This window comes from Tamandua tetradactyla, chromosome 9, assembly GCF_023851605.1.
Source record: "Tamandua tetradactyla isolate mTamTet1 chromosome 9, mTamTet1.pri, whole genome shotgun sequence".
Classification (NCBI taxonomy): Eukaryota; Metazoa; Chordata; class Mammalia; order Pilosa; family Myrmecophagidae; genus Tamandua; species Tamandua tetradactyla.
Window position 1 is genome coordinate 77,265,790 of NC_135335.1, and position 15,109 is coordinate 77,280,898.

Genomic DNA, 15,109 nt, shown 5'->3' on the forward strand with positions numbered 1-15,109 from the left:
AATCACAGGCTATGCACCTATATACACTGTGTCTATGTGCATATGTGTGTGTGTATATATATGAAGAGATAGTGAGTACTGTGAGTGCCTAAGTTACAGGAAAAGACCTAAAGTAAAAGAAATTTAAAGGGGATCAGGTATAGCTTGAAGAACAGCTAACATATGGATACTGGAGGACAAAGATCTGTGGGGAAATAGTAGAGAACATACAAAGACCGTGAGGTGTCAGAGTACCGGTAGGTAGAATGAGAAACAAGATGCTGTGTGGCTGGGGTGGAGGGAATGAATGGGTGGCATTGGGAGATGAGGTCAGAAAAACAGTAGAAAGCAAACTCTGCAAGACCTCCTAAGCCATTGCTAGGATTTTGGCTTTTATTCTGCGTGAAATTAGAATAAATTAAATAGTTCTGGACAGAAGAATATTTGAAATGACTCATGTTTTAACATTTGGCTTGCTGTGTTGAGAATGACTAAAAGTGGGTTGGTGGGGTGAGGGGGCTACAATTAAAACAGAGACCAGTTAATACATCATTGCACTTATACTGGGGAAAAAATCATGTTTGCTTCTATATGAGTGAAAATGGTAGCAATGGTGAGAAATGTTTGGTAAGTAGAGCTAAAAAAAAAAAAAAAAGGAAATTATTGGCAAAATGGATGTGGAGTGGTAAAGAGAGAGAAGTCAAAAATGACACCAATTTTTTTGTCCTGATGATTGTTGTTTCTCTCTAGTGATAATGAGGAAGACTGGAGGAGAAAATGGTATGGATAGAATATCAGTACTTTGCTTTTGGATATAAGTTTAAGTGTCTGGTTAGCAATTCTATTACAGATATACGGAAGGCAGTTGCATGTACAATGTTTGTGTTCAGAGAAGAATTCTAAGCTGGAGATGTGCATTTCACAAGAACTGGTATGAGAGGGTGACTAAAGCTTTGAGGCAGGATGAACTCACTCATGGAGTAAAAGTGAAATGATGAGAGAAGAGGTCCAAGGTCAGAACCTTGAGCATTCTGGCATTCAGAGGTCAGGAATAGGATGAGAAGCTGGTGAGCCTTTGAGGGGGAGAAGTCAGGTGTAAGCAACACCTGGAGTAGGCCATTTACCTCAGCAAATCATTCGATCATGATCACAATATGCTATGAATGGGGTGCTCCATACTACAGAATTTTTTCGTTTTATCCTGAATATAGGGTGAAAGTAAATGTTAAAATAACCAGAAAAAATATGTAGATAGGAATGTGGCCAACAGACAATATCCATTGGAAAAAACTGACTAAGGATAGCATTTTGGAATTAGGCCTGAATGATAAGAGAATGCTCAATTTTTCTCATAGTAATTTGGTGCACATGTGTTTGTGCATGTGGGTGTGAGTGTGTGTGTTGGGTCAGGGTGTTCAAAGGATTGTATTGAACTAACATCATCTTTCAATTAAGCCCCTGTCATTGCAAAGGAAAAATAAGTTTTCCTTATGTTTATTTAGTGAAAATTTTAGATATAGTTAGGGTAGGAAGCTGGCTACCAAAAACAATTTCTGGTTATAAATGAAGGTTACCTCTATAAGAAAGAAATTTATTTTTTTAAATATTCCACCAATTACATTTTAAGTTTTCACTGGTGCTTTCTTGTGACCTCCACACCAATTTCTGTAAGGAGAACAAAACACCTACCAGAAAATTTTCTTCCTACAATTAAGAAGGAAGATGCTGCTTTGGATTACCTGTCTTAATAAGAAAACAAAATTTCCCTATATTTAATAATTTTTCCAACTAAGACCAACACTCGTATGTAGGAGCACAACACTCTACTATGAAGTGCTTGAAGAAGCACTTTTTATTAAGCTGAGTGAATAAAAATAATGCTGATATGTTGCCCTGGTCTTTGTGAAGGGATCTTACTGAGCACCCACTCCCACCGTACCATGAACCACATTTCAGAGGGTTTCAAGGCAAGACAAGAACAATCAGAGTAAGACCCAAGATAGATTGAAGGCACATCTAAGACCTGAGGTTATAATGAGGAGGACACAGATTGGATACTAGGACAATCGCTAGATTCAGAGTCAGAAGTGTGCACCAGCATGACATTTATAATGATCAAGAAGGGCTGGGAAGGGCTGGCTGTACTACAGAGAGCTCCAGTGGGACATCTCATGAAAACCACTTTAAGCAGATGCAAGAGGGAGCCCAGAGCTCAGATCACTTGCCAGCATACTTGTGTCTATGTTTGTAAATGAGACAGACATCTAGTTTAATTTACCTTTTACTATTTTTATTAATTCATTATAAGGATCATACTATTACATAAAAAGAACAGAAAGAAAGTATTCCTTCTTTCTATAATCCCTCTATTAAAGGCAAAATAGTAAAATGCTTATAAGCATGGACACTGTTGTCAGAAAGCATTTTCGGATATAGCAGTGACCAAAGAGTATAAAAATAAGGTGGCTTATATTCTGAAATTTAAAAAAAAACTAAGATTCTTGCATTCAGGGGATGTATGGCATGTAGACAATAAACAGCAAAACAGACTTTTACAGATTTTAATGATAAAAATTATAGGAGAAATCAATACAAGTTTGTTAATTCAGTTAGGGGATTGAATTGCTATTTTAAGAAATATTTTAGGGAAGTCTCACTGAGTAGGGATATTTGAGAAAATGGGAGTGGGGGAACTAATCAAGTGGATATCTGGGAGAGGAGGGATCTTGATGCAGAAGAGTATCTTAAGTCTATTAGGTGAAAGTTGGTCTGCAATATTTAAAAAAGCTACAGGGTCATTATTGTGGCTGTAATGGAGCAGTGGAAGGCTATTTGGTTTGAGAGATGAGAGGATTGGGTTGAACAAATCATATAGGTCTCTTCAGCCTTGGTAACGAATTTGGTTTCTATTCTGAGTAATATGACACCATTTGAGGGTACTTAGAGAAGGGAGATGATATAACATCTTCTGAGGCTCACCCTGGATGCCAGACTATAGAAAGACAAGGGCAGACATAGGAAAACCATTGCAGTAATCACAATGACAATTCGTGGAGTTTGGATCAAGAAATAGCAACAGAGGTGGTGAAGAATTTGCATATATATAAATATATATATGTATATATATCACTGCTACTGAATTCCTTTATTTTGCTTCTGTAATATTGCTTTGTTGTTTTTCTTACTTTTTCCCTCTATTTGCCTTATTTCTCATTTGTACTTTCCCTCTTGATATTTGACTCGTTACATGTATGAGCGAAATCGCATACATGGATCTTTCATTTCAATTGCTGCTGTTGATTCGCTTATAACTCGTATCATCTACCTTTCCCTCGATCTGTTTGATTGGTGAGACTAGTCATAATATACAATTTTTATCGTTAGTAAGTTCTGTGGTTTGTTTCTATTCTTTCATGAATTTTACTAAAATTAGGTTTTTAAATCATATATTCCATAATTAACTAATATTTTATATTTCTCTTCAGAGCTTACACTAAGCCCTTTTAGATCATAATTTCTCTAATTTATGAATTCTTTATTTTGATTCAAGTATCTGTTGCCCAGAGATCCTTTGTTCCTAAGTCTTTTACATAGAAAATGCATTAACTGATTTGCTGAGCATGTAGGAGATGATCCTTTCACCTTCACAAGCAACTGTCTATTTAGGCAAGTATATCATACTTGAAATAAAGATATTTTATTTCACTTATTTTCTTGCTTTTAAAATTTATTTTTGCATATTATGAAGCTTTTAACGAATAGAATTGTTTATTTTATGTAACTATTTCTCAGCTCATTACTTAAGTTAGAAAACTACCCATGTGCTCCAACTTATTCTCCATTCCTGAATGATATTCTATATTACTCATAAATCAGAATTTATTCAATCATTTACCACACTGATTGATATGAAATATACTTCTACTACAAAAAAAATGCTATGCACACACGTGTGTAATTTTTTCAGATTGCAGTTTTGTTTTGTTTTTTGGGGGGGTGCATGATCTGGGAATTGAACCTGGGTCCCCCACATGAAAGGCAAACCATTCTACCATTGAACCATCTGTGCACCCCAGATTGTATTTTTTTTTAAGATTGCTTTCTGAAAAGACTATAACAGTTCACATTTTTACCATTGATCGATGACATTACATTTCTCCATTTCTTCTCCATCCCCATTAGTGGTAGATCTTGTTGGTATTTTTGTTTTCTCACTGATTGCTCTCATGATTGTATAGATAGAGCCTATTGTTACTCTAATTGTGCATCTCCACGACTACTAGGGAGGATTTCTATTTCTTTGAATTTTCCAATATCTGAAAAATGTTTCACATATATTATGCATTCCATGTATATTTGTTGACTGATTGTCTCACTTGAATTTTCCTGTCTTTTGATCCTCTTTTGTATCTCTCAGGGTATTTTTCTCAGACTTTACCTTGCTAAAACTTCATGTTGTCAATTTTGGTCCCTTATTAGTTGGTACCTAGGAATGCTCAAAGTTTGTGAAAGTATTTCCTTCAACAATTGGTGAATACAACAGCTTTATTTTAGCTAATATTCTCTAGAAGTACATTTTTCTTCTTTGTTGAACACTAAGAATGGACCATCCTACTTCTTGGAGCTACCATTCTACCCTGAATATAACCACACACTGAAATAACTTGTTATTTATTGTTTGTTTGTTTTAGAGGAGAAGGAGATGGAGCACTAATAGTTGTGATTTTCTAATGTTTGCAACTATAGCTTATTACATCCTATATAACATCTTCCTGAATGCATTACTCCAAGCGAATTACTCTTTTAACAAATTCCTTCTTTTCACTAAGAAGCAAGAGAGGCTAATGATCATAAGCTTGAACTCTGTAGTAAGACAGGCATATATTTTGGTCCCAGCCTGTGTGCAATCTGACATACTGTAAGAGCACAGCATATAGCAATACTAATACTACTAATAATAATGACAAATTTAATTATACAAGAAAAGATGGAAAAAACAAAATAATAGTAGGGTCAAATATTCCTGTATTATGTGATATTAACTATGACTTATAGACAACCACCTAGGATTCTACCTAAGACATTCTCTAAGTTCTGTTAGCAGTTGCAATAACTGCAAATAATTTTGTAGATTAGAAAATGATCCAATGATTTCCTGCCTCAAATGTCAAAAATCTGTCAAAAATTCAAGTCCTAACCCAAAAATACATTGTCTCATGAAGTTTTGGTAAATATTTGATTTTTATTGCTGAAAGATAAACTATTATTGATGGTGGTCAATGCTTTAATATGGTTTTGAAGCCTTAGGGGAAAAAAAATTTCCCCCCCAAAATTATGCTGTAGGTACTTTGCCTTTAAAGCCATGTCTTCATCCTGATTCAATATTGTGTATAGAAACTTTGAACTAAATTATCTCCATGGAGATGTGACATACTCAATTGTAGGTGTGACCTTTGATTAAATGAAGATGTAACTCCACCCATTCCAGGTGGGTCTTTATTGGATACTAGAATCCTTTAGAAGAGTAAATATTTTGGAGAGAATCAGAAATGATGAAAACCTCAGAGCTAATGAAAACTTCACAGCAGAGCTAACACAGATGTGGAAACATGGAGGACAGAGACATGGATGCTTGGAGATGTTTGGAGCCAAGTAGACATTGCCATGAGATGCTAAGCAAGACAGAACCTGGAAAGAGCCAAGGGAAACAAAGAGATGAAAGCCAGTCCTGAAGAAGCAAAGTGAGGGACCCCCCACAGGAACAGAGGCTGAAAGTCATGGAGCCCAGGAGCAAGGGAGCAGCAGATATCAGCATGACCATCCATCTAACAGAGGTGTTCCTGACCCATTGGCCTTTCTTGAGTGAAGGTAACCTCTTGTTGGTCCCTTAATTTGGACACTTTCACTTCCTTGGAACTATAAACTTTTAACTTATTAAATTTCCATTTTTAAAAGCCATTCTGGCTCTAGTATATTATATTCTGGCAGCTTGAAAACTAGAACACGAGAACTCAAAACCATGAGGAAATAAACTTCCAATGTTTAACCCAATCTGTTCCATGTATTGGCTTTGAGCAACCCAAGAAACTAAAACAGATATCTTTCCCTCATTTTCTACCTGTGTAAACTGAGTTTAGTACTGTCAATTCATAGTGGAAGCTTTCCAACTCTGACTCTTGATTCGTTTCGAATACTTTAGACAGAGTAAATTGTTTTGTGAATCTCAGATTTTTGCAGTTTGTGCCATTCACAAACTGCAAAACCTCTTAACAAGGCCTACTAATTTTGTTAGTCAGGATCAGTTTGCTCTTTCCCTTTAAGGCTTCTCCTTGCACCATGCCTCCCAAGATGATACTTACATCAAATGGAACAGCTTTAGAAAAAGTCATTTTTAAATGATCAGTGGAAGTCATCCCCTCTTCCACCCTCTAGTCACTCACTAGCTCATTACCCTCTTTTTAAAATATGTTGTCATCATAGCACATATCACATAATTTTATGGTAGGTTTTCTTATGATATATTTTCTCCCTTATTGTTTACCTCTTACTAAAAATAAAAAAAAAGTACTTCATCAGAATACAGATTTTGCCTATATCCTTTGACCTCAATATAATACTTTTCAAGTACATTTATTGAATGAATAAGGGAGTTAATCTATGAATGAATGAATATAAAACCTACCATTGTCAGTAGGGTTCTTCTAATCTCTTTAAGGAAATTAAATAATAATGATATTAACTAGTATTCTAATATGGACTCCAGTGTTTTTGTAAAATTGATAAAATCCATCATTACACAAATAATATATTACTGATTCAGACATAATTCTAATTACATCAGAGAGAGATATTCATTCCTTAATGTAATTGGCAACTTAATGGTTTCCAAATCTGCAGCAGAAATTTAGGATTACTTTGGTTTTATGCTAATAAATCAGTACATTTAAGTAATACAAAAGGTAACACTTCTAAATTTTTGAGAATTTATTTATAATAGCACCACGGACTAGTTTTACACTACTGCGTTTAATATATGTTACTGAAAAAAGTGTTACAAAAGAATAGGACTCTTGGTTCAGTGGCAGAATTCTCATCTGCCATGCCAGACACCCAGGTTTGAGTCCTGGAGCCTGCCCATGCAAAAATAAAAAGAGAGATAGGACTTTGAATGCAGAGATGTTTTAGAAATCCTTAACTGATTTATTCATTTTACTTCTTTTCATATCCTTCATATATATGAATACTATGTGATAAAAATTTGTGTAAAGATCTCTAAAAGAGGGTATGATGTCATCAACATGGCAATGTAAAGGGCTACTGGTAACCTCTCCTCAGAGACACAATAAGAAAAAGGTACTAATCCCACTTGTTCAGAACTCTGGAGAATGGAGAAAGATCCTACAAAATCTGAATCAAAGAAAAAGAAGATATCAGGTAGGAAACTAGTGTCCTGGACTAGATATTCCTCTCTATTCCCCCTCACTTGGTTTCACAAGCCTCAGGAAGTACTCAAAGATGGCAGCCAGGATCCTTCCCACTGCCCACCAAGGGCATTTCTCACAACAGTGAGATAGATCACCACCTATATCCAGACACAGGAACCCATGCCCACAGAGACCCATAACAGGACCTGAGCTGTGAGGAAGGATAGAATAGAACATGGAACAATGGGGGAATTTTGCAAAATGGAGGACTAAGGAGGGCACCACAAAATTTTTCCTAAAATCAGCAAGCAGCCAAGCTGATACTACTCAAATCAAATGTTTGGAAACACAGGGGTCAGAGGAGGATGTTTCAAGTCTCAGTTCAGTGAGGAACGATGAGTTTGAGAAAATGTGAATAGAGATTGTGTATCCAGCCATGGATCCTGGGGCCTACTGAGCCCATGGAAAATAGCAGCAAGAGGTCTGATCTTTGCCTGGAAAAGGTAGCAGAATGGGCAACTGGAGAAATCCAACACTTCAAGTAAAATGGGGGACCCGTACCACATTGAGCCAGATTTTCACTGGCAAAGTGAAGCCTCAGGAATCGTGCAGTTACAGTCCTGCCTGGTAGATGCAGCCAGGTCTTGGAGGTAATTCTACTCCTCCCAGCCAGATGCTGCTTGGGCTCAGAGACAGATTCTGAGGATGACTAAGTCACTGAACAACACCATCTGCTGTGCTGGTCAGAAAGTGCAGGGAAATTACTGGGCTTATCAGAACCTCTCTATCCTCTATCCCAGGTGCACCTGGACCTGGTCTATACACCATACACCGGTACTACCCAGCACTGGTTTGGCTGAGAAAATGGACAACCCAACTGTCAATGTGGTATCCTCATACAAAGCCAGGTTTGGCTGGATGGTGAAAAGAGATCACTCCTGGCTTGACTGTTGGCTGGTGAAGTGGAAACTCTCAGCCCCTGCTATCCCAGGCCTTTCCATATGGCAGTCTGATAAGTGCCAGACACATGGATCCCACAGGCAGGGTCTCACTCAGGATGTTCAGTGCCCATTCCCTACCCCTGGAATCAGCAGCTAGCAGTGCACACAGAGAGTGGTGGCCTTGGCTGGATTATAGCTTGGTTGGGGCTCAGCACTGCCACAGCTGGGGAGGCTTGGGGTTGTGGGAAACAGGTGGTCCAAGAGTGTCATCTACTGGGAAGATAGGGAAAGTGTACTCTAGCAAAATGTTTTTCTGACCTTAAATGCAAACTCTAGCAAATATATAACCTTAGGTGAGTGAGGGGAATCAACTTTCAAGATAATAAACACCTGGAAATCAGCAGAAAATGATAAAATACATGAAGATGAAAGAAGAGATGGCCAAGTCAAATGACCAAATTAAAAAGTTACAGCAGACAAAGAATTTGAGAAAACTAATCAAAAAGGTATGTGGAAATTTCTAAATTAACTTCAGTGGGTTGCCTAAATACATGAAGGATATCCAGAAGACACTAGAAGAGCATAAAAATTTGAAAGAATAAATAGAAAATAGTATATCTTATGGAAATTAAAGATACTGTGGATCAAATGAAAAATATACAAGAGACCCACAACAAATTTGAAGAAGCAGAAGAAAGAATAAGTGATCTAGAGAACAAAGCAATTGAATGTGAATGTACAAAATAAAATAAGGAGACAAAGATGGAAAATTTTGAATTGGATTTCAGGGAATGATGGACAGTAGGAAGCATGCAAATATAAGAATCATTGGTGTTCCAGAAGGAGGAAAGAAGAGCACTGGGCTAGAAAGAGTATTTGAAGAGATAATTGGGAAAAACTTTCCAATCCTTAAAAAAGACATAAATATGCAAACCAAAGAAGTCCATGAACTCCAAATAGAAAAACTCAAATTATATCCACTCCAAGACACATGCTAATGATTTTGTCAAATATTGAAGAGAAGGGTAAAGTCTGAAAACAGTAACAGAAAAATGATTTACCACATACAAGCAAAGCCACTTAAGATAAGTACTGGCTACTTAACAGCTACCATGAAGGTGAGAAGGCAGTGATATGACATATTTAAGATTCTAAAAAGGGATAAAAGTCATCCAATAATTTCTTATCCAGGAACACCAACCTTCAAAAGTGAGAGAGTTAAAATCTCCACAAAAAAGCAAATGCTGAGAGAATTTGCTATCAAGAGACCTGTCCTGCAGAAAATGCTAAAAGAAGCTATGTTAGCTGAAAAAAAAAGAAAAGACAGGGGAGATATGTCTGGAAAAGGACACAGAATTGAAGTGCATTAGTAAGGGTAACTTAAAAGATACAAGAGAGAGTGGGGAAATATAGATCTGACAAGTAAAAAAGAAAGGGAGGGGATGTTGGTTCAAGTACTGCCTTACAGTAATAACTGAATGTGAGCAGATTAAACTCCCTGTTCTAGTTTGCTAGCTGCTGGAATGCAATATACTAGAAATGGAATGGCTTTTAAAAAGGGGAATTTAATAAGTTGCTAGTTTACAGTTCTAAGGATGAGAAAATGTCCCAATTACAAGTCTATATAAATGTCCAATCTAAGGCATCCGAGGGAAGATACCTTGGTTCAAGAAGGCCAGTGAAGTTCAGGGTTTCTTTCTCAGGTGAGAAGGCACATGGTGAACACAGGCATAGTTTCTCTCTTAGGTGGAAGGGCACATGGTGAGCAAGGCATCAACTGCCAGCTTTCTCTCCTGATTTCCTGTTTCATGAAGCTTCCAGGGAGACATTTTCCTTCTTCATCTCCAAAGGTCACTGGCTGGTGGACACTGCTTCTCGTGGCTATGTCATTCTGCTTTGCTTTCTCTGTATCACTCTTTGAATCTCTTTCCTTCTGAAAAATGCTTCTTCTTTTATAGGACTTCAGAAACTAATCAAGACCTACCCAAACGTGTTGAGACACATCTCTACCTAATCCATCATAAGAACCACTCTTGATTGACTTACATCTCCAGGGAAATGATCTAATTACAGTTTCAAACATGCAATACTGAATAGGGATTAGAAGAAATGGCTGCCTTTACAAAATGGGATTAGGATTAAAACATGACTTTTCTAGGGGACACACATCCTTTCAAACCAGCACACTCCCCAATTAAAAGACAGAGTTGAGCAGAATGACTTACAAAGTATGATTATCTATATGCTATTTACAAGAGACTCATCTAAGGCCCAAGAATACCTATAGATTGAAAGTGAAAGTATGGAAAAAAAGTATTCCACAAAAGCTGTAACCAAAAGTAAAAGTATCTATACTAATAGACAAAATAGACTTTAAAAATTTAAAGATGTTATAAAAGGTAAGCAAGGACACTCCTTGTTAACAGAAGTCACAATTCACTAAGAAGAAATAATAATCATAAATGTTTAAGCACCCAATCAAGGAGCTTAAAATATGTGAGACCAATAAAGGCAAAACTGAAGGGAGCCATAGATGTTTCTGCAATAATAGTGGGAGACATCTATATACTACTCTGTTTTTTTGTTGTTGTTGTCTTTTTTTTTTTACATGGGCAGGCACCGGGAAGCGAACCCGGGTCCTCGGGCATGGCAGGCAAGCACTCTTACCTGCTGCGCCATCGTGGCCTGCCCACTACTCCCTCCTATAGATAGAAATACCAGAGAGAAGATAATAAGGAAATAGAGAACATAATGTGGTAAATGAATTAGACCTAACAGATATCATAGATCATTGTATCTCCAAAAGACCAGATGATACATTCTTTTCTGGTGCTCATGGAATATTTTGCAGGATAGATTATATGCAGCGGACCAAACACAGGTTTCAATGAATTTAAAAACATTGAAATTATTCTAAGTACTTTCTGTAGACAATAGTAGAATGAAGCTAAAATTCAATAGCATCCAAAGAAACAGAACTTTCACAAATATATGGAGTTTAAATAACAGACTCTTAAACAATGGATGGGTCAAAGAAAAAAATGCAAGAGAAATCAGTAAATATCTGGAGATGAATGAAAATGAGACTACAACATATCAAAATCTATGGGATACAGCAAAGGGGTGCTAAGAGATAAACTTAAAGCTCAAAATGCATACATTAAAATGGTAGGAAGAGTTAAAAATGAAAGACTTAACTGAATAACTGAAGAAGCTAGAGAAAGAATAGCAAACTAACCCTAATTTCTTCAAATTCAAAATACATAAATGTTCTAGTTTGCTAGCTGCTGGAATGCAATATACCAGAAATGGAATGGCTTTTAAAAAGGGTAATTTAATAAGTTGTTAGTTTACAGTTCTAAGGCCAAGAAAATGTTCCAGTTAAAGCAAATCTGTAGAAATGTCCAGTCTAAGGCATCCAAGGAGAGATACCTTGGTTCAAGAAGGCCAGTGAAGTTCAAGGTTTCTCTCTCAAGTGGAAGGGCATATGGCAAACACAGTCAAAGCTCCTCTCTCATCTGGAGGGGTACATGGTGAACATAGCATGATCTGTTAGCTTCTTCTCCTGGCTTCCTGTTTCGTGAAGCTCCCCGGGAGGCATTTTCCTTCTTCATCTACAAAGGTCACTGGCTGGCAGACTCTGCTTCTTGTGTTTATGTCGTTCTGCTCTGCATTCTCTGAATCTCTTTCTTTCTCCAAGATGTTCCCTCTTTTACAGGATTCCAGAAACTTGTCAAGACCCACCCAAGTGTGTGGAGACATGTCGTCACCTAATCCAGCTTAAAAACCACTCTTGATTAAATCACATCTCCAGGGAGATGATCTGATTACAGTTTTCAAACATACAGTATTGAGTAAGGATTATTCTGCTTTTATGAAATAGGATTTAGATTAAAACATGGCTTTTCTAGGGGACATGCATCCTTTCAAACCAACACAATAAATAAACAAATAAACAGAAAGATTCAAGTGCTAGAGAAAATGTGGAGAGAGAGGAATGCCTATTCAATGTTGGTAGAGTAGCAGAACAGTACTTTCCCTACTAGATTGGATCTACAGCAGCCTAGACATAAGGTCACCACATGGTTAGGCAACCTCATTATTAGGAATAGATTCAGAAGAACTGAAAGAAGTGACTTGAAAAAAATATTTTCACACTGATGTTTATGGCAGCACTATTCATGATATCCACGAATGGAAGTGGCCAAAACATATATTGACTAAGAAGGAGAAGGGTGAACTGTGTTGTATACACATGATGGAATACTGTGTGGGTGCAAAAAGGAAAAAGTCATGAAGCTTGCAGCAAAGTGAGTGAATCTTGAGGACCTTGTGTTGAGCAAAATAAACCAAACAATCAAAAAGACAAATATTGTCCCTTCTAGCAAATAGTTATAAGAAAATTAGGGTCTATTTTGTAAGTTTTTACACATTTTTTCCTGATCTTTAATTTTTATTTCTAAATTTTGAGATACTGTCTTCTATGTGTATAACCTGGTATTCCCCTGGAAATTTGGGTACCTGTGTGATATCTAATACTCAGGGTTAGAGTTCTGTAACTATGAAAATCAGCATTGCTTCATATAGCAGCTGTTAAAGAAGCTGAAGGAGAGATCAAACTTCAATTAGAGCAAGAATGAAGATGATCTAGTTGAGACTAAGGTAAATAAGAATATAGGGTGAAAGATAATAATGTCTGTATTTTATAACTTCACCTACTGTATGAGACTGAAGGAAAAGATGCTTATTTTGTCCCAAACTTAAATTTTCTGTAGCAAACAATCTAATTTAACCTGTCTGGTCAGTTCATTTAACCAACCTAAACACACAGAGCCTAGAATTGAGGATGAGATATTGTAATTGTGTCATGGTTAATTTAATACTTTGATGCATTCCAGAGTATGTTGAGAAGATATTTAAAAAGTATTGACAAAATCTCTTGAGAGGATGGAGAAAAAGATATTGACCTATTAAACTTCCCCATAAGAAATTCCTGATACTCTTTCAAACATTAGGGACTTTCAAATTAAGAAACCAAACCCTCAGTCTTGAGGCTTGTTCTTAGGAAACATATGTCTGTAACAGGGAAGCTAAGCCTACTTATAATTATGCCTACAGTCACTTCCATAAGGGCCTCTTTCGTTGCTCAGATGTGGTCTCTTTCTCTTAAAGCCCAGCTCTGCAAGTAAAATCATTACACTCCTGACTCCTACATGGGGTATGTCTCTCAGGGATATTTCTCCCTGGAAACATGGGACATGACTCCCAGGGATGAGCCTGGCCTTTCCATTTTTGGGATAGGCAATGCCTTTCTGACCAAAAGGGGGAAAAGAAATGTAACAAAATAAGGTATCAGTCACTAAGAGATTTCAAATAGTTTCAAGAAGCTACAACGGAAATTACTCTTAAGCAAGATTCAGCTAGATATTGCAAATTGCCATGGATGCCAAGCCCCGATCAACAATACTCCTGAACACCCCAAAGAATACCCATATCTATATCTGACACTCTATAAAAAGTTTCACTCACCAAATTTATTTTTCAGAAACTTACAACTTCTAGATTGTTCCTATGTCAAATAAGCTCTGAAACTCAGAGGTGCTAGTCTATCTGAGAACATCAGCTACTTGCATCCCCCTACCCTATACTGTGGACATCCATTTCAACATGAAGAAGATGGAACGATCGTTGACCAAATATCCATCAAGATTGGGAGAAGGATCAATTGAGAGGGAGGAAGTGTAACAGAGAATATAAGATCTAACATATGATCGTGAATTCTGAATCACTATTTTGATATTTATTGTTAGTCTCCAGTTGATTAGAACAACTAGAAGAGAATACCCAAAATTATGGAACGGTAACCCAAACTAAGATTTTACATTTGTTCTCGAACTGCTTGTTAAACTATAGTTTGAAATTTATCACTTTTCTGCTTTTTTGAGATATTTCACAATAAAAATATTAACAGTGCTAAAAAAGCTCTCGAAGAGAGGTTTTTCAATAAATATAAGAATTGTAAGTGATAAGAAGGCTTAAGAAATTTGAGATTTTCTTCCGAGTTGCTGACATCTACCAATCTGCAATTTTTGATGCTGTTATCTTTTTTTTTTGATGCTGTTATCTTGATGTTCACATATGCACATGTAACAACATCAAATTAGAACTGCATCACGAAAACCTACACAACTAATAACAATTGTAAAAGACCATCCATCATAACACACATACTCATATAGGAGATATTAAATGTGAAAAATAATGTGTGTCCTAAATTCAATGAAATAAATTCCCTATATAGCAACCTATATAAATTAAAGATGCTTCTTAAAACTGAAAAAAAAATAATTGTTGCTGTAATTCCACCAGACATATATAACAGATTTTTTATCCTTCCCCTGATCAACTACATAAGACTGCTAACTATTTAGGTATTGCTTTTGTATCAGGACTTTTTGTCTTAAGTTCACTACAAAATTTTGTAATATATTTTCAAGAACACTAGATATTATATTCATTGAAAACCCATATCCATTTTATTCAGACAAATTATTCATTCTTCATGCTTTGAATTTTTATAGTCTGAGTGAAAATCTCATCCCTTAGTACCTTTATGCCCATATATTTAAATTGAAATGATATTTCGATTTCTTCTAGGGATGTGAGTAATCCTAAAGAGATGTATTATTTTAGCATGAGGGGAAATCTAGGTTTCACCTACAGTTGGTTTTAATCTAATTGTTTTAGTATTATTACTCTTCTCAT